This window comes from Hyperolius riggenbachi, chromosome 7, assembly GCF_040937935.1.
Source record: "Hyperolius riggenbachi isolate aHypRig1 chromosome 7, aHypRig1.pri, whole genome shotgun sequence".
Classification (NCBI taxonomy): Eukaryota; Metazoa; Chordata; class Amphibia; order Anura; family Hyperoliidae; genus Hyperolius; species Hyperolius riggenbachi.
The window spans coordinates 26,172,713-26,193,339 of NC_090652.1; the positions used below are offsets into that span (position 1 = coordinate 26,172,713).

At 47.1% G+C, this 20,627-nt stretch overlaps 1 protein-coding gene and 1 pseudogene across 1 annotated transcript in view; both read left to right on the plus strand.

Moving 5' to 3' along the window:
- LOC137524173 (E3 ubiquitin-protein ligase TRIM39-like) overlaps positions 1 to 20,627 on the plus strand; it is a 123,444-nt gene that overhangs the window by 87,863 nt on the left and 14,954 nt on the right. The window lies entirely within an intron of this gene.
- LOC137524171 (E3 ubiquitin/ISG15 ligase TRIM25-like) lies at positions 2,485 to 18,660 on the plus strand (annotated as a pseudogene).

Consider the following 20,627-nt stretch of genomic DNA (forward strand, 5'->3'; position numbering starts at 1 on the left):
GAGGGGGGACGGTTAGAGTTAGACATCAGTAAGGGTGTCTTTGCAGTGGGGACGGTTAGGGTTATGCATCAGGAAGGGTGTTTGTGTGCGGGGGAGGGGGGACGGTTAGAGTTAGACATCAGTAAGGGTGTCTTTGCAGTGGGGACGGTTAGGGTTATGCATCAGGAAGGGTGCCTGTCCGGGGGGGACGGTTAGGGTTAGGCATCAGGAAGGGTGTTTGTGTGCGGGGGAGGGGGGTGGTGAGGGTCAGGCATCAGGAAGGGTGTGTGGGGGGGGGGTTTGGTCTGGCATCAGGAAGGGGTCTGTGCGGGGGGGGGGGGGGGGTATTAGGCATCAGGAAGGGTGTCTGTACGGGGGTTGGTTGAGATCAGGTGCCTGAAAGGGTGTCTGTGAAGGAGGGATGGTTAGGGTTAGGTGTCAGGAAGGGTTAGTTTGTGAGAGAGGGTTAGGTGTCTGTGCAGGGGGGATGGTTGGGGTCAGGCATCAGTAAGCGTCTTTGGGGGAGGCGTTTAGGGTTAGGCATCAGGAAGGATGTCTGTGTGTGTTGTTAGGGTTAGGCATCAAGAAGGGTGTATGTGCTGGGGGAGGGGGGTGGTTAGGATCAGGCATCAGGAAGGGTGTCTGTGCAGGGGGAATGGTTAGGGTCAGGCATCAGGAAGGGTGTCTGTGCAAGGGGTTAGGGTCAGGCATCAGGAAGGGTGTCTGTGCAGGGGGAATGGTTAGGGTCAGGCATCAGGAAGGATGTCTGTGCAAGGGGGGTTAGGGTCAGGCATCAGGAAGGGTGTTTGTGGGAGGCGGTTAGGGTCAGGCATCAGGAAGGGTGTCTGTGCAGGGGGAATGGTTAGGGTCAGGCATCAGGAAGGGTGTCTGTGCAGGGGGAATGGTTAGGGTCAGGCATCAGGAAGGGTGTCTGTGCTGGGGGAGGGGTGGTTAGGGTCAGGCCTCAGGAAGGGTGTCTGTGCACGGGGAATGGTTAGGGTCAGGCATCAGGAAGGGTGTCTGTGCAGGGGGAATGGTTAGGGTCAGGCATCAAGAAGGGTGTCTGTGCAGGGGGAAGGGTTAGGGTCAGGCATCAGGAATGGTGTCTGTGCAGGAGGGATGGTTAGGGTCAGGCATCAGGAAGGGTGTCTGTGCACGGGGAATGGTTAGGGTCAGGCATCAGGAAGGGTGTCTGTGCACGGGGAATGGTTAGGGTCAGGCATCAGGAATGGTGTCTGTCCAGGGGGAATGGTTAGGGTCAGGCATTAGGAAGGGTGTCTGTGCAAGGGGAATGGTTAGGGTCAGGCATCAGGAAGGGTGTCTGTTCACGGGGAATGGTTAGGGTCAGGCATCAGGAATGGTGTCTGTGCAGGGGGAATGGTTAGGGTCAGGAATGGTGTCTGTCCAGGGGGAATGGTTAGGGTCAGGCATCAGGAAGGGTGTCTGTGCAGGGGGAATGGTTAGGGTCAGGCATCAGGAAGGGTGTCTGTGCAGGGGGAATGGTTAGGGTCAGGCATCAGGAAGGGTGTCTGTGCAGGGGGAATGGTTAGGGTCAGGCATCAGGAAGGGTGTCTGTGCAGGGGGAATGGTTAGGGTCAGGCATCAGGAAGGGTGTCTGTGCAGGGGGAATGGTTAGGGTCAGGCATCAGGAAGGGTGTCTGTGCAGGGGGAATGGTTAGGGTCAGGCATTAGGAAGGGTGTCTGTGCAAGGGGAATGGTTAGGGTCAGGCATCAGGAAGGGTGTCTGTGCAGGAGGGATGGTTAGGGTCAGGCATCAGGAAGGGTGTCTGTGCAGGAGGAATGGTTAGGGTCAGGAAGGGTGTCTGTGTAGGACGGATGGTTAGGGTCAGGCATCAGGAAGGGTGACTGTGCAGGGGGAATGGTTAGGGTCAGGCATCAGGAAGGGTGTCTGTGCAGGATGGATGGTTAGGGTCAGGCATCAGGAAGGGTGTCTGTGCAGGAGGAATGGTTAGGGTCAGGCATCAGGAAGGGTGTCTGTCCAGGGGGAATGGTTAGGGTCAGGCATCAGGAAGGGTGTCTGTGCACGGGGAATGGTTAGGGTTAGGCATCAGGAAGGGTGTCTGTTCACGGGGAATGGTTAGGGTCAGGCATCAGGAATGGTGTCTGTGCAGGGGGAATGGTTAGGGTCAGGAATGGTGTCTGTCCAGGGGGAATGGTTAGGGTCAGGCATCAGGAAGGGTGTCTGTGCAGGGGGAATGGTTAGGGTCAGGCATCAGGAAGGGTGTCTGTGCAGGGGGAATGGTTAGGGTCAGGCATCAGGAAGGGTGTCTGTGCAGGGGGAATGGTTAGGGTCAGGCATCAGGAAGGGTGTCTGTGCAGGGGGAATGGTTAGGGTCAGGCATCAGGAAGGGTGTCTGTGCAGGGGGAATGGTTAGGGTCAGGCATCAGGAAGGGTGTCTGTGCAGGGGGAATGGTTAGGGTCAGGCATCAGGAAGGGTGTCTGTGCAGGGGGAATGGTTAGGGTCAGGCATCAGGAATGGTGTTTGTGCAGGGGGAATGGTTAGGGTCAGGTATCAGGTGGGGTGTTTGTGGGAGGCGGTTAGGGTTAGGCCTCAGGAAGGGTCTTTGTGGGAGGCGGTTAGGGTTAGGCTTCAGGAAGGGTCTTTGTGGGAGGCGGTTAGGGTTAGGCTTCAGAAAGGGTGTTTGTGGGAGGCGGTTAGGGTTAGGCCTCAGGAAGGGTCTTTGTGGGAGGCGGTTAGGGTTAGGCTTCAGGAAGGGTGTTTGTGGGAGGCGGTTAGGGTTAGGCCTCAGGAAGGGTCTTTGTGGGAGGCGGTTAGGGTTAGGCTTCAGGAAGGGTGTTTGTGGGAGGCGGTTAGGGTTAGGCGTCCTAATATACTGATATTTTATGATCATTCTTAATACTTTAATATTAGAATATCTGTAAATTTACCAATATTTTACTATCCGTTTTCCTGGGCGCCGAGAATTCCAGGTGCCGTTTTATTATGTCGCCAAAGATTTCCCCCTGAGATGGCATGTCGGTGGTGCTGGCCGGGATGTACAACACAAGATCTCCAAACACACAGGGCTTGATTCATCACAGTATATAGTGCCTGTTGCTGGAGCTAATAAATCAGCCCCACTTAATATTTTACCGCTACATGCGCTAGTGGCAGCATAGCGTTCTTAACTAAACAACGGCCACTGCTTACAGAAGCTGTTCAGCAGTTATGTATCCCTACCACAATGCTTCATTAGCCCGGCTGCTACTATTTAACCAGCGTAGCGTTACTTCACCAGTACAGCCTCTGCAATGTTAAAGAGGAGCTCCAATGAAAATAATGTAATAAAGTGCTTTTTTACAATAATTATGTATAAATGATTTAGTCAGTGTTTGCCCATTTAAAATCTTTCCTCTCCCTGATTTACATTCTAACATTTATCACATGGTGACATTTTTATTAGCTGGCAGGTGATGTCAGTGGAGGGAGATGTTGCTTGCTGACATCACACTGTGGGAGGGGTTTCACCACAATATCAGCCATACAGAGCCCACTGATGATCCGTTTGTGAAAACTTAAAGATTCCTCATGAGAAAGGGGGTATCAGCTAATGATTGGGATGAAGTTCAATTCTTGGTTACGGTTTCTCTTTAACACAGTAGCGGCTGTACTAGTGAAAAATCGCGTTAGCGATACATCACTACCATATGGCCTCTGTAAGCAGTGGCACTAATGCGCATAGCGTGCAGGGGTAGAATATTAAGTTACGCTGATTTATTAGCGCGAGCAACAGGGGGTTGCTTGCACTGTATATATACTTTGATGAATCAAGCCCATGATCTTCAAACAAACTTCCTATCCAGAGGACACAATTGAATTGCATCGGTTTAAAATGATGCAACAAAGGACACAAGTGCACCAGCTCCAGTTGCATGCCAGTTACATGTCAACTGTAAGAAACTTTTGACTGTCGAGCATCCCCCTGCCCCACTCTGACAGTCGTTCAAGTGTTATGCTGTTTTTATGTTTTGTTTTTTGCTTTATTTCTTAAATCTTTTGCCCAGTCTGTTTTGCTGGCTGGAATGATCACTTTTGGAAGAAACGTCCTGCATGTTTGGTTGCTATGGTAACAGGGCTTGTTTGCTGTGTTAGGCTCAGTTCACATTGGTGTGGATGCTGAACGGAAACGGAATGTGTATCCGCGAGGCGGATGCAGAGTGGAAACTGCTTTTCGGATGCGAGTTCCGTCCATTCTGCATCCGCCTTGCGCAGAATACCCGACCGTTCCACGTTCCATCTGTATCCACAGCGATGCATCGTCGGCCCGTTTGCAGTGCTGGTCACCTGTCTTGCCACCGCCGCTTGTCCCACTTCTCATCCCCCGCCCTGTCCCTTCAGCAACCTGGAGGTCAGCAGACGCATGGGGCTCTCCATAGCCTGCAACAGGCCAAGTCTCCCTAGCAACAGGGAGAATTCTCATTGCTCCAACATGAACCAATAAGAATTCTCCTTGTTGCTGAGGATTCCCATTGGTCTGCTGCAGCTCCATGGAGAATCCCCGATCACCGGGCTGTTCAGAAGGAACGATGGGCTGCGGGACATGTGAGTATTACGACGCGGCGGCGTGGATGCGAGGAAAACAGGCGACGTTAATGCGGCGACTAGCTTTGTGAGAGCAGGCAGAGTCCGTTCTCATAGGCTCTCATTGGGCATGTTTTCCTGTCCAGTCCAAGAAAAACTGCCAAGCCCAGACTCTACGTTCCATCTTGTGTTCCGCGGCACATGGATCCAGTGGAAGCGGGTCCTATTTTTAACATGGGATTCGCTCCCTGCATTTTTGAGGAGCTTTAAAAACTTATCTCACGGATACATTTTTAAAGAGAACCCGAGGTGAGTTCTAAGAATCCTATTAGCACACAGAGGCTGGGTCTGCATATGATACCCAGCCTCTGTTGCTATACTGATCCCCCACCCCCTGCGCTCTACCATGCCCCCATAAATTATACACTGTGCTGGTGACACGCAGCGTATCACAGCCGGCTGTTTACATCTGTAATTGTCAGTCGTGCCGCTTCCCCACCTCCTCTAAAGCGAGGGAGGGAAGGAACGTGGGCGGGGTTTATAGAGGACAGCAGAGCACAGAGGGGGGCTGCAGGGAAGCTGTATAGCAACAGAGGTTGGGCATTACATGCAGACCCAGCCTCTGTATGCTAATAGGATTCTTAGAACCCACCGCGGGTTCTCTTTAAAGCAAGTGTGAACCGAGCCTTATGGATGGGATTTATTACTGTAGGTTGTACAGTGATGCCTCTAGTTAAGTACATAGGTTTTATGTATATTGTTTATTATAATACTAAATAAAATGCTAATAAATCCAGATAATGGAAATGTTGATTTTATAGTCCAAAGCTTAAATAAAAATAATAGCCTAGAATTCAGACCACTCAGATGTAACCTTTTTGCATAGTGTAAACACAACTTTCTGCAGCTATAAATCCTGTCTTGAAATTTTGAACAAATGACTAAAAGCTGATCTGTGAAACGGTGAGTTTTCAAGCCTGTGGGTGTGGCTTCTGCAGCTGCTTGGATTGTGTCATCTGCACTGTTCAGACTGAAAGGGATCAGGCACAGGCTGTAATATGTCTGAGAAGATTGCTGCCTATAGCACAGACTGCAGTGCAGGAAGTGGCTGGTGTCTAGGCTCCTGAAAAGGGTTTTGAGCAAATTATGTATTTGTCATCAAGTAGTTGAGGGATTTCTAGACACCTGAGTGTCACTGTACACCGATGTAGCGAAACATATGTGCCTTCACTGAGGGTGTAACAGTTTATTACACCAGAGGATTAAATTACAAAATTACACAATCCTTTGTGTTAAAGCGCACCTAAACTCAGAATGTCCTCTCTGCTCTAAAAGATACGCAACAGCATAATAACCTTTACAGAAAAAACATTTCTTTGTTACAGCCGATACAAATCCTGCAATAAAGCTGCACGGTTTCTACTTCCTGATTCATGGAAGCAGACATATTGTTAACATCCTGTGCTTTCAAATGAGCTTATCTGCCATCTCTGCCACAGCAGTCATGTGACACAGGGGACAGATCAAATTACAGCTTGTGATTAGACACAAATGAGGGGGAATTAGTCAGGGTAAACTCTCTAAATACACACAGGGTGCGTTTCTCTCTGTTTTCCTTCTGTCCTGTGCAAAAGTTCAGGTCTACTTTGATATTATCATATTACTGTTCTGTATTATCGTATTCTGTGAAGCTGTACAAAGTAAGAAACAAACATGGGTTTAGCAATGGTTTACACCAATATACAAAATACCGATTTGGTATTATAACCATAACAAAACATGATGAATAAAATGTATAACAAACTGCAAGACACAAAGGGTGAGAGAGCCCTGCCCTTGCGAGCATACATTCTATAGTTTCGACAGTACTATGGCCCAACTGTCATATTTGGCTCCAGGAATAAGGATGAGCGCCACACGGAATTCCAAACTCCAACGTTTGCGTCAGAATTTCCCAATTGAAAAGTCAGAATTTGAGGAATACCGACTTGTAAATCCAGAAACATTGTTCCCGGCGTTTTGGCATGCCTGTGGGCTCGGCAGACATTTATCGCTCTCATTTTCCCAAGAATAGCGGAACAAATCTACTGCGTATGCTCGAGAGTCATGAATGCGAAAATTCAAAGTACAATTGTACATTTTTGTGAACGTGGAGATAAAATTTGGAATTCCAAGCGAAATTTCATTGAATTAGGCAATTTTGACCATCCCTAACCAGGAAACATACATGGCAGGTTGGAAAAAAAATCATTTGACACTGAGGTTGCAGGGATTGGGGGAACGTGTGTGTATGTGGATAAAGAACTGGTTAGGGGATAGATGGAAAAGTGTGGTGGTAAAAAGAACATACTCAAATTGGGAAACTGTTAACAGTGGGGTTCCGCATGGATCAGTACTAGGTCCAATTCTTTTCAATCCATTCATTAAGGGGCACTGAGCAGTGTGTTTTTCCTGTTTAAAAAAAGAACCTCCCTTTGAGGGAGGTTTGTAGTGTGGTGTGCTGCTGGGGGCCGAAGGACGCACCATTACTTACCTAGGGGGTGCTGAAACCTCTGGCCACTGCACCGTTCTGGATCCAACATTTTCTCCCGTCCGCAGCTTGTATAAGAATTTATATTTCTCACCGGGGTCACGCCCCCGCTGTAACGTATGCTGGGAGATGTAGTCCGGTTAGATGCGACTACGCTGTACCACCTCCCAGCATGCAAGCGCTGTGTGCATAACCCCGCTGGGAACTACAAATTCCCATACAAGCTGCGGAAAGGAGAAGAGGATGGAGGATCCAGGGCGGGGCCAAGGATCAGCCCCCCTAGGGTAAGTAATGGTGATCCTCTGACCCTTCCCTACAGCAAACTACAATACGAATCTCCCTTTGGGGACATTTTGTTTTTTAAACAATAAAAACACTACTCAGTGCCCTTTAAAGAGAGCCTGAAGACTTATAAATTACCTCTTTTTATTGCCCAGTTATGTTAAACATTAAAGAGACTCTGTCACCTCAAAAACCTCCTCTGGGGGGTACTCACCTCGGGTGGGGGAAGCCTCCGGATCCTAATGAGGCTTCCCACGCCGTCCTCTGTCCCACGGGGGTCTCACTGCAGCCCTCCGAACAGCCGGCACCAGACCCGACTGTCAGTTCAATATTTACCTTTGCTGGCTCCAGCGGGGGCGCTGTGGCTGCTTTCGGCTCCGAACTACACGGAAATACACGATCTCAGTCGGGTCCGCTCTACTGCGCAGGCGCCGGAAACTTCGGAGCCGACAGCTGTCAGAGCGCCTGCGCAGGAGCCGGGAAGGTAAATATTGACGTCATCTTTCATGGAGGGCTGCAGCGAGACCCCTGAGGGACGGAGGACGGCGTGGGAAGCCTCATTAGGATCCGGAGGCTTCCCCCACCAGAGGTGAGTACCCCCCAGGGGATCTTTTGACGTTACAGATCCTCTTTAAGATCAAAACTGATAAGCCGCATTCCCGATGGAGAACGAGGTATTTATCCTCCCCGAAATCCCCGGGGCAAAATTCTGCGGTCGCTTCCTGGAAGAGGCAGAGCTTTGCGCAGTAGCTCTACATCTGCTCCAGTCAATCTCCGCCTCTCCCCGTCCCTCTCAGTCTTTTACTGAGAGGGGCGGGGAGAGGCGGTGATTGACTGGACTGGAGGCAGAGCTTTGGCACAGAGCTCTGCCTCCACCGGCCAGCAAAATCCACGACCTGGAAAGTCGTGGAATTTTGCCTCAGGATTTTGGGGGATAAATACCTAATTTTGCCGCTGGGATGCAGCAAATCAGCTTTGATTTCAATGCTTAAAAGGGACCCTGAGCAGTGCTGGAAATTAAAAGATCACACTTACCTGAGCATCCGGAACCAGGAAGAGCCGGCACGGGTGTCGCCGATAACGGGGGCCGACTGAGGCACACGGAGAGGAGCCAGGAGGACGCCGGGGGACCTCGCCGCCTACGGTGGGCTGGAAAAAGCCCCAGGTAAGTGTAATCTTTTAATTTCCGGCACTGGTCAGGGTCCCTTTAAGACACGTGTCGAACTCCAGGCCTGGAGGGCCACATCCATGCCAGTGTTTAGTATGGACTAAGAAAGAAAGGAATGTGTTCTGATGGACCGCACCTTTCCTGATTCAGACCCATCAGTTCATTTGAGCTGTATCAAAAATGTGTGAGGATCTCGGCCCTCGTAGGACTGGTTTGACATACCTGCTTTAAGATAACTGGGCAATAAAAAGAGGTAATGTATATGGCTTCAGACTCTCTTTAATGATGTAGTAGACGGAATACAAGAGCTTTCTAAGCGCTAGTGATTTGAAAAGCTCTTGCTAATGCAATGCTATGGGGGATTTTTTACAAAATCACATCGCTCAAATGGGAACACACACACATAGGATAACAGCAGCAAGAGCTTTTCAAATCACAAGAGCTTTTCAAATCTCAAGCGCTTAGAAAAAGCTCTTGCAGTGTGAAGCAGACGTAAGACAGACACTGATATATTACATCAGGATCTTGACAACAAGGCCACATTTCCAAGTAGGGAAAATGCAGTGAGTTGCTTGTAGTGGAAACTGGCAATACTGCCACACACTGCCCAGAGATACTTTCTGAATTTCATTGTAAAACCTATAGCGAGTCAGTCGAGCCGCAGCGTTGCGCTGTTTGATTCAGAGCAGCGCTATGTCCTCCTGATACTCTCCCGCTCCTCTTCTGCCCCCAATCAATGAAGATTTTGCATCTAGTCTGAAAAGTATTTTGAAGCCATTTTAGCTTAAAAACTATTTAAATTTAATTGAGAATTTGGGGGCAATAGAATCCTGGCAGAGCCATTGAAGGGACCCCGATCGGTGGCAAAAAAAGAAAGAAACTGGACTTAACTGCGCCTTCTTCCAGCCAACCAAATCCCGCGAGGTCCCCGGCATCCTCCTGGCCCCTTCCTTTCTCCCACTGGCGGCTCTGGTAATGCAGCATCTTTGGGTAAAGTTGCACCTGCTTGTCCCCACAGAGCAACCAGCGCATCATTACGTCACACAACTGCGCATGCGCAGGACTCTTACGACGACTGACGTGATGATGTGATGGGTAGGTGGCTTCACCTAAAGTCGTTGCGTTACCGGAGCCACCAGCGGGACCACGGAAGAGGCTAAGAGGATGCCGGGGGACCTTGTGGGCTACGATGGGCTGGAGGAAGCCCCAGGTTAGTCCAGTTTTTTTTTTTTTTTGCCACTGATCGGAGTCCCTTTAAGAATTGATAAATGTTTGTCAACCTTTAGGCCTCTTTCACACCAAGACGTGTTTTAGGGGACGTTAAGGTCGCATAACGTGCCCCTAACGCAACGCCTGGTGGTGTTGAAGGTGGACGCCAGAGTGAGCCACGTTGTGCGGCTGTTGGTGCGCCTTTTTTGTCTCATACCTTGCGGGAACCACGTGATCGGCACACTCCGCATCACGAGGTCCCGCCAGCCAATCAGCGGCCGCTCCAGGAAGAAAACACAGCAGAAGTGATGGGAAGTCCGGCTCATTTCAATGAATCGATTCATTGAAAAGAGCCGGACTTCCTATCTCTACTGTTCAGAATCGATTCAGAGCAGCAGAACTGAACCTAGTAATGGGAAGTCCGGCTCTTTTCAATGAATCGATTCTGAACAGTAGAGATAAGAAGTCCAGCTCTTTTCAATGAATCGATTCAATGAATAGAGCCAAACTTCCCATCCCTACAGCAGTGCAGTGAATATTAATTAGCTTTGTGGCTAACAATAGCGGACTCTCCCCTCCTCTCCTCAAAATAAAATAAAAAAAAACAATACTGAGCATGTGCAAACAGTCTAACGTATAACACACAGCATGCTGCACTTTCAAATAACGTGTAGCGTTACAATGTGACGCAACGTGGGCACTGTGAACAGCCCATTGACTTTTCATTGCTGTGGGTTGGGCTGCATTACAGGCTGCACTAACGTGCGCCTGTAACGTCCCACTGTGAAAGCAGCCTTAAGCTGGCCACTAACGGTCCAATTTCTAGCGAAAAATCATTCGAGCGATCAGAAATTCTGATCGGATTGGTTGTAAATAATCTCCATTGGTGGACACAATCGATAATGAACGAGTGAAAAAAATGTCGCCCGAATGAATTTTCGTCGAACGAAAATTTGGATTTTCTTAGTGGTCGTGATAGATAGGAAGCAATGATTGGTTAGTTGATGGTGTAGTGAACGATTTTTCATCCGATCAGAATGTCTGATCGCTCGAACGATTTTTTGCTAGAAATTGGACCGTTAGTGGCCAGCTTTAGAGAGCTAACTCCACTTAATCAACAGAGATTTTACACCCAGACTGATTACATTTTAACCAAAAATCGATCAAAAAGATTGTTCTGACTAGATGGAAAATCTTTGCCTGGGTTGGGGGTCCAAGAGGAGTGTGTGGGTGTTGGGGTGGGAGGGCCAGGAGGAGGGGGGGCTCCATAAAAATAATTGCTATGGGGCCCAGCTACGCCCCTGGTCTGTGGTAAAATTGGTCAGTGATTGGTAGATCATAATTGAAAGTGTGTACCAGGCTTTATTCTGCTGTTTTTCTGCAGCTGTGGTGTGTTTGGCATGAAAGCCGCTGAGGCCAATCAGTATCCGGTGGGGATGAGCAATGAGATGCAAATTATTCCGAAGTAATTCAGAGCTATGCACATTTCCAAAGTTTGAAAATGGACCAAATGAAATCCCACCTTGGTTTTATTTCACATAAATACTGCATACAGAAGGCAGAGCCCGGGGTCACACCTGATTTTTGGCAAATGCCCACGGTCCCATAAGCAGTTTTGCCTATTTTAGCAGACAAAGTGGAGGGTGAACAGTCACCCTGGGACGAAAAAACACAGACACCAGGAGCCCAAATGGTGCATTAGCCGGTGCTATTAAAGTTCATTTTTATATGAATTTGTCTTCATTGAGGTAAGCCACCTCAAACTTTATTTTATTGTTTTTAATTCATTTTATCATTTTCTGGGCGCCTTTTCATCCTGCGCGTGCGCGCATTTCCTACTTGGGGGGTGGAGCTCCTGTCATAGGCAGAAGCCTATGACAGCCGATCGCCATGATTGGCCGGCTGGAGGGAGGGAGGGGTTTGGAAAAATAAAGAAAGAAAGAAAATTGTCAAAAATAATAAAAAAAAAGAAATAAATATTTATAAAAATAAATAAATAAAGACGGGGGGAATCCACATCCTTCTCAGTTTAGGTTCCCTTTAAGGACCACAGGCTTACACCCCCTAGTGACCCGGCTATTTTTTTTTACAATTCAGGGCTCTGCAGCTTTAAAAGCTCGCTGCAGGTCCATACAACTCAGCACACAAATACATTCCCTCCCCTTTTCTTGGTGGCATCTGATCGCTGCTGCCAGTTTATTTTTTTAATTAATTTATAAAGACTTTTTTTTTTAAATTAAATTTGTTTTTGTTTTTTTTACTATTTAACCCCCCCCCCCCCCCCCCCCGCAATCCAATCAGTGATCACCTCTCAGGCATCAGCCTATGAGTGAGGATCACATTGTGGGCCACTCGTGTGACAAAGCTGTCCCCTTACATCGCTGCGCAACGATCGCCGTGCTGTTTACTAAACAAAAGCTGTTTTTTTTCCTTTTGACAGTCCTCCGCTCCGTAAGGCAGCACGTAATCCCCTGCAATCTCCGCCCTCAGGACTTGACGACCAGTCGGTGTTACGCGGTCCTGGGAGAGTCACCTTGCGGATGCCAATCGGCATGAGCTGTCACATCTGATGCAGTTCTGCATGTAGGGAAATCAAGTGCAATTCCTGCAAGTGTGATCCCTGCCTCTGTCCTCCATCAAGTCAAAATTATTAGCGTCCCGTTGAGGCTGGGTTCACATATGACATAGCGTGAAAAAGTAGCGTTTTAGGATAGCGCGCTTGCAATTTTCTGTTTCGTTTTGACTGCCTTTTGCATTATTTTTTTTTACGCAGATGCGTATTTCATGCGTTTTAATGCATTTGCGGTTCACTAATGTAAAACGTATATGTGCTTTGTATTCGTTTTTTTAATTTAAATTTATGCAAATCATTAGGAAGACAACAGGAAGTGGAAACACTTGAGAAATCTTCAATTTTTAATGCAAAACGCATGGAAAACGCAATGCATATGCATTACCATAGACTTTCTTTATGTGCGTTTGGGCATCCAGCCTGCATAATATAAACACTACCAGTGCTTGCGAAACGCATACTGTACATACTGTACTTCTGCGTCCCATAGACTAACATCGCTGCACGAAACGCAGTGTTTCCCGCTACGCTAGCGTTTCTGCTATGTGTGCACCCAGCCTGAGAGCTGTGCTCAATGACATGCAAATCATTCCAAGGGAAGTAGGGATTATGCAGATATTGTATGCAAATACAGTATATGCAGCTTGAAAATGGGCCAATGGAGTCAAACCAAGGTGGAATTTCATTGGTCCATTTTCAAGCTGGATAAATTTGCATAATCCTACATCAGCTCAGTCCAGGATTTCTCATTCCCTCCAGGCAGCCCCTCCCAGGTGGGTAATGATAAAGGTCTGAGCTGACTCTGCTCTCTGGTTACTGGGAGGATTGCTGTTTCTGGATGTGGTAGAGGCTAAATTCAGGTACAGGAAGTTTTCATTTTACACCTGTCTTAAAAAAAAAAAAAGTATGTGTTCTCACACACCCCTGGAGACAGTGATGATGGGTGTGTGTATGACTATGGTAGGGATTAGATCATGAGCTCCTCTGAGGACAGTCAGTGACATGACTATGTACTCTGTACAGTGCTGCAGAAGATGTAAGTGCTATATAAATACATAACAATAATATGGTAGGACATTAGACTATGATTATGGTAGGATTAGAGTGTGAGCTCCTCTGAGGACAGTCAGTGACATGACTATGTACTCTGTAAAGTGCTGCAGAAGATGTCAGTGCTGTATAAATACATAATAATAATATGGTAGGACATTAGACTGTGACTATGGTAGGATTAGATTGTGAGCTCCTCTGAGGACAGTCAGTGACATGGCTATGTACTCTGTAATGTGCTGCAGAAGATGTCAGTGCTGTATAAATACATAATAATAATACGGGAGGACATTACACTATGTCTATTGGTAGGATTAGATTGTGAGCTCCTCTGAGGACAGTCAGTGACATGACTATGTACTCTGTAATGTGCTGCAGAAGATGTCAGTGCTATATAAATACATAATAATAATATGGCAGGACATTAGACTATGACTGTGGTAAGATTAGAGTGTGAGCTCCTCTGAGGATAGTCTGTGACATTACTATGTACTCTGTAAAGTCCTGATCAATTTTATCCAAGTCCAAGCTGTATATGATTTACATGGAATGTGAAGAATAGAAATGATTTGCATCTCATTAATCATCCATACCAATCGGATACTTTCTCCCCCCTCCCCTTGCATAGGAGCAGAACGCCATGTGAGCCTTGAGGCTAGTGATGCGTCTGCACAGCCTTGACCTTGTGTGATCGAGTCCCGATCTCTCTTTGCGATCTACATGTGTATGGGGCTTAACTATGTCTAATCCTGTGCTGGATTATGTCTGACTGGCATTTTCCACTTCAGACCTAATGTTGAGCATAATCGGACCTATAAAAACATGGCTGCTGCTATAGGTGCTGTTACCTGATAAAATGACACTTTGATTTAGCCTGGCACAACGTCAGCACACTTTAGGGCTTTTTTACGCTGCCAACGACTCTGATTTTTGATGCAATTTACAAAAAGAATCCTGCATGCTGCATTTTTTCTGCGTTTTTCTTCTTGTGTGGCCAGCAGCCAGTGACAATCGGAATGGGAAGTCTGAATGGCGATCTGCTGTGTAAAAGAAGGCTGTCACACCAGCAAAGCAGCATTTTAGTTGTGACACGATCACATCTCACCGCAACACTAAAAAGAGGCTTTGTAGATACCTGCGCTAATGCGTGGCAATGAGCCTTCATGTCATTCCTGGCAGTGATTCCAGCAATAACTCTGCCGTTTGCTTATCCTGTGTTCACAAATTAGACATCTGGCCGTGGCAGTCAGCTAACACAGCTCAGGAATCAAATTACAATTTGTGCTTTGTCACAGGTAATGGGGAATTAGACAGGCTAAACTCTCTAAATACATACAGGGTGCATTTCTCTGTTTTCCTTCTGCCCTGTGCAAGAGTTCAGGTCCACTTTAAGCTGGCACACCTGCAGCGGGGACAGAGCAGCAGGGTGTGAGTCTGAGCCCCCTGCTTCCCTCCCCCATTGCTGATGCCAGCTTGCCTCCTTGCTCTAGTGTGAGGAGGTAGATCCTATTAGCTTCCCATGCAGCAGCGCTGCCTCAAACACACCAGCAGAAAGTAAATGCTGGTGGATACCTAGGTGATCAACTCATTGGATTGGAAATAGTTAAAAAAAAAAGTGGACCTGAACTCTTGCACAGGACAGAAGGAAAACAGAGAGGAATGTACCCTTTGTGTAATTTAGAATTTGGAGAGTTCAGCCTGTCTAATTCCCCCCCCCCCACTTATCTGAGTCTAATCACAAGTTGTAATTTGATCTCTCCCGTGTCACATGACTGCCGTGGCAGAGATGGCAGATAAGCTTATTTGAAAGCACAGGATGTTAATATGTCTGCTTCCATGAATCAGGAAGTAGAAACACTGCAGATTTATTTTAGGATTTGTATCATCTGTAACAAAGAAATGTTTTTTTTGTTTACAGCTTATTATGCTGTTGCTTATTTTTTAGAGCAGAGCGGAAATTCTGAGTTCAGGTCTGCTTTAAGCCTTTTTAGGATTAAAACACAAACCAGAACTTAAAAATATACATCCCACAAGTTGTCTGCACGGGTTACGTTTTCATTAGGTTTTCAGCAATCTTGAGGTGTATATACACATTGGCTTTTGATTGGTCAACTTTACCAAATTCATGTAATATGGGGACCAACAGATTTTGAATGTTATGAAAAAATGATTGTGTGAGGTAAGCTCTCGTACTACATGGATGCAGTTAAATTGGCAAATCATTGGACGGTCAAAATTGCATATGTATGCACCCTTACAGAGAGCCTGAGGTAGGCTTATATACTAAAAAAAACCAAAAACCTAGGCTATCTGATCTGGAGGGCTGGGCTGATCAGGTAGCCGCCGCTCTCTGCCGCACCTGAGGCCCGCACTGCCCTATTTTCACCTTTGTGACCTTTGGGTCATGATGCTGGAAGGAGAGAGATTGCTCTGCCAGCGCGCAGGGAGGCAGGGAAGTGACAGGAGGTGGGGCTAGGGAGAGACACAGCAGCCCAATGGAAGCTCTGGAAAGCCTGCAGGAATGCCCCTAGTGGGAGTTTTGAGCAGGGAATCCCTCTCCTCCTTACCTTCCGAATGAGCCAATATTGTTGCTAATGTTGGGGGAGGCAGAGAGCAGCGGTGTGGGGACACCGAGGCATGTCATGAGCCAGAGAACATGCCTTTAGTCCCATCTGGGTTCTCTTTAAGCCTGGTACTCTCCTTACATTTTACCACCTCTGTGGTATGAGAGCTTACCTGCACAATCTTCTCATAGTATTTAGTATCTGTTGACCCACATACTACATGTAGCGAGGTGGTAAAATTGGCCAATCAAAGTTCGTGTGTAGCAGGCTTTAGATGAAATGAAACTTCCAAAACAGGGTCGGTTTTATACTTGGTTTGCCGCCTGAGGCAAACTTGTGAGGATGCCGCCCCCCCCCCCCCCCAAGGGTAGTATAATTGCACCCCAGTATAGGTACCCTGGAGGAAGTAGCAGCAAATAAGGGGGAGCAGCGGGCACAACAGTGGGCGGCATTGCAGGAAGTGACGCGGGGCGGCATTGCAGGAAGTGACGCGGGGTGGCATTGCAGGAAGTGACGCAAGCAGCACAGGATCCAGGAAGTAGGTGAGCCATTACGCTCCCCGCTGCCTGGCTGAACTAATTGAATTTTGAGCACATTGCTGGAGGGGGAGAGTGGATGGGGGAGCCCCAGGTGAGGGGGGGTCCAACCTCCCCCTTCCCCACCTCTGTGCCCGCTGCTCCCTCTTCCTCGCTTCTACCCCCTCCAGCTTGGTGCCCCCCCTCCCCACGCCCCCAACTTCCGCCACCTGAGGAACCTGTCTCCACCCGCCTCATGTGAGGCCCAGGACTGCTTTCAAACTTTTGTCACCTAAGAGGAAGCCTTTTTTTTTTAATTTTTATGAATCCAGAGCAGGTTTGTTAAATCAGTTATTGGCAAATAAGGTCACAAATGTCTCCGCCCTCTTCATGTGAACCAATTATCTTTCTCCTTTCCTTTCTCCCTCCAGAATGGCATCTGCTGCTTTTGGACACGAGTTGAGCTGCTCCATCTGCCTGGATGTTTATACTGAGCCGGTGTCGCTGAGATGTGGACACATCTTCTGTCAGGGCTGTATTGTGACAGCTCTGGATGTGCAGGAGTGGTCCGGAGTCTATTCTTGTCCAGAGTGCAGAGAGACGTTCCAAGAGCGTCCTGCGCTGGAGAGGAACAAAAAACTCTGTAACATTGTGGAGAACTTCACAGCTATGAAGCAAGAGAAACCAGAGGTTCTGTGTACGTTTTGCATGGATGGCCCTGTGCCAGCCGTTAAGACTTGCCAACACTGTGAAACCTCCATGTGTGATAATCATCTGATGGCCCATAACAAGACAGTGGACCACGTGTTAGTGGAGCCCACATCCTCCTTGATCAGCAAGAAATGTTATATCCACAAAAAGCTCCTGGAGTATTACTGCACTGAGGACTCCACCTGTCTGTGTGTGTCCTGCTGTCTTGTTGGGACACATAAAGGACACCAGGTGGAACTTCTAGAGGAGGCTTCTGAGAAGAAAAAGGAGGAACAAAGACATGAACTAAAGAAGATGGCACCAAAGAGAGGGAGAAATGAAGAGAGAATCCAGAGCTTACAGGACCTCAAGAGAAAAGCACAAGAAAAAGCAGCTGATGAGAGGAAGAGAGTCACAGCTCTGTTTGTGGACATCAAGAGACAGCTGGAAGTCCATGAGATGAAAGTCCTGAATGAGATCACCAGGCAAGAAGAGCAGATATCACAGTCTGTCTCTGATTGTATTCGACATCTGGAGACACAAGGAGGGGAACTGTCCAGGAAGATGGCTCGCATTGAAAAGATGTGTATTATGACTGACCCAATAGCTGTCCTGCAAGACCCAGAATCCGACACAGGTGACCAAGATATGGAGGAACCTTCTGTTCCAGATCTGGATGATTTTCTAATTTTGCTTAAATTACAAAAATCCATAAATAATCTCATTATCCACATGAAATTGCAAACAGACTTCTGTCTGCCAAAGAACACAGATCTGTTACTGGATGCAGAAACTGCACATACAGTCTTAGATTTGTCTGATGACTTCAGAATTGCCACAGACTCTGAAATTAGTCACTGCAGACCACATTCACTGAAGAGATTTACAACATACAGTCAGGTGATGAGTTCTGAGAGCTTTTCCTCCGGGAGACATTACTGGGAAGTGGAGGTCAGTGATTATGGAGATTGGGAGGTTGGGGTAAGCTATCCTAGTATAGAGAGAGAAGGAGATGAATCCAGGATTGGAAGTAATGACAAATCTTGGAGTTACTGTAGATGTGATAATGAATATTTTTCTTCTCATGACACACAAACAAAGTCACTAAGTCCTAAATGTACCTGCAGAAGATTATGTATATACTTGATTATGAAGCTGGCCGTCTGTCCTTTTACCAGCTAAGTGACCCCATCAGCCATTTACACACCTTCACTGCCACCTTCACTGAGCCTCTCCATGCTGCTTTCTACATGTATAACAAAGGTTGGGTGAAGATTTCACCCTAAGATGGCATTTTAGTGGGACTGGCCAGGATCAGATGAGAGAGCAGAGCACAAGATCTCCAAACAACCTACCTATCCAGAGTTGGACACAATTTCAGTGTCTTTAAAGTTATGGAACAGAAGACCAAGCACATCAGCTCCAGTTACATGCCGACTGTAAGAAACTTCTGACTGTCAAGCATCCCCCGTCCCACTATGACAGTCGTCCCGCAAAATAAACAAGTGGTTTTGGTTTTGTTTGCTTTATTAAATCAATCCTGAATATAAAATAGCAGGAATGGTATGTAGCACTTTCCTTGTGTCGTGTTCTTTATCACCTTGTATGGAGCTACATTTTAACTCTTATAGCAAACCTTAAAGCAAAAATTGAGATCCCTCGGTAGAGGGAAGCATCTGGACTCTGTAGAGGCCCCCCTCATCTCCCTCCTCCTTGCTGCTCCACCACCACCAGAACCTCCCAAAAGCTTACCGCTAGGTTCCTGTATGAGAGTAGGCTCAGCTGCACTGGGTGGGCATGGGACATATGCTTAGGCCTGCGCAGTAGGACGCCCACCCCCACTCGTGCTTCGTAGAAAAAGACAAGGCAGATAGACTCCATGTTACTTTCTGTGTCTGGGCAGTTCTGTCCTGTTCTGTTGACAGGGTCTTGTCAACAAACCAGAACGGCAAAGTGAAGGGGGGGGGGGGGGGGGGGGATCCAGAGCCTTTCTTCTACTGAGGTAAGTACCCAAATTGGGAACTTTTTACACTTCAGGTATACTTGACCACTTAAGCCCGAAGGGTTGAAATTTTTTTTACATCCGAGCAACTTTCACCCCCCATTCATTTGCCAATAACTTTATCACTACTCATCACAATTAATTGATCTATATCTTGTTTTTTCCACCACCAGTTAGGCTTTCTGTGGGTGGTATATTTTGCTAAGAGCCACTTTACTGTAAATGCATTTTAACAGGAAGAATAAGAAAAAAATGGAAAAAATTCATTATTTCTCAGTTTTCAGCCATTTTTAAAATAATACATGCCTCCATAATTAAAACTCACGTATTGTATTTGCCCATATGCCCCGGGTATTTCACCGTTAAAATTATGTCCCTATCACAATGTATGGCGACAATATTTTATTTGGAAATAAAGGTGCATTTTTTCCGTTTTGCGTCCATCACTGTTTAGAAGCCCATAATTTATTAAATCATATTGATATACTCCTTTGACATGCATATTTAAAAAGTTCAGACCCTTAGGTAACTATTTATGTTTTTTTTTTTTTATTTATTATTGTAATTTTTTTTTTTATTTAAACTTGTATGTGGGTATTTTTTGGTGTGGGAGGTAAACAGGGGTTTTTTTTTTATATATATGTATATGTTTACTTGTAAAACTTTTTATTTTAGGTGTAATTTGCTATTTGGCCACAAGATGGCCAGAATCAAAAAGTCCTGGGAGCGATCGATCTCGCTCCCAGGCAGAAGAAAGGAGACCAGAGCTCAAAAAAGCCGCAGCGTCTGAAGAGACGCTGTCGGCTTTTCTCCGGGGGGGGGTCCGATCAGCGAAAGGGATTTATAATCCCTTTCACTGATCGGTGGGCTAGCGGCCAGCAGCGGGGGCGCGCACGGGGGGGCCCGCGGGAGCGCGCGCGACCCGCGGGAGTGCGCGCAGCCCAACTGGACGAGAAATCTCGTCCAGTTGGGCTTAAGTGGTTAAATTGTGCATGTCAGTGTGGCCTAAAATCTCTCATTCAGCTGCTAACTTAAAGAAATGGTGACCAACTATGTCAGCCTTTTAGTACTATCCTGTTATCAGGATTGTTTGCTCAGTCTGATAAAAGTGCTTTGTTTCTGTTTACTTTTCAGGCGAGCTTAGACTGCATTCCATTGTAGTTCAACTAATTAAAATAAAAGGTGAACATAGGCAATTTCTAAATGGGGTTTGTACTATAGGATTGAAAGTAAAATCCAGCAGACACTAGGCTTTTTGACTAATTAGGGAATTTACTACCCTCAGCCATACACCATTGGCTGAGTCACCCCACTTGCTAAGGGTACTGGGCAGTGTGATAAAGCCTGTTAGTGCAGATTCTGTATATTTAACAAGTAGGAGGGGGAGAGAGGCTGCCATTGCTAAGGTGAAGGCAGGGGCGTAACTAGACTTAATAGGGCCCCCCCCCCCCCCCCTGCAAAATTGATAGCATGGGACATCCTTGGTCCCCAAACCCCATGAGGGTCATGTGATCGGGAGTGG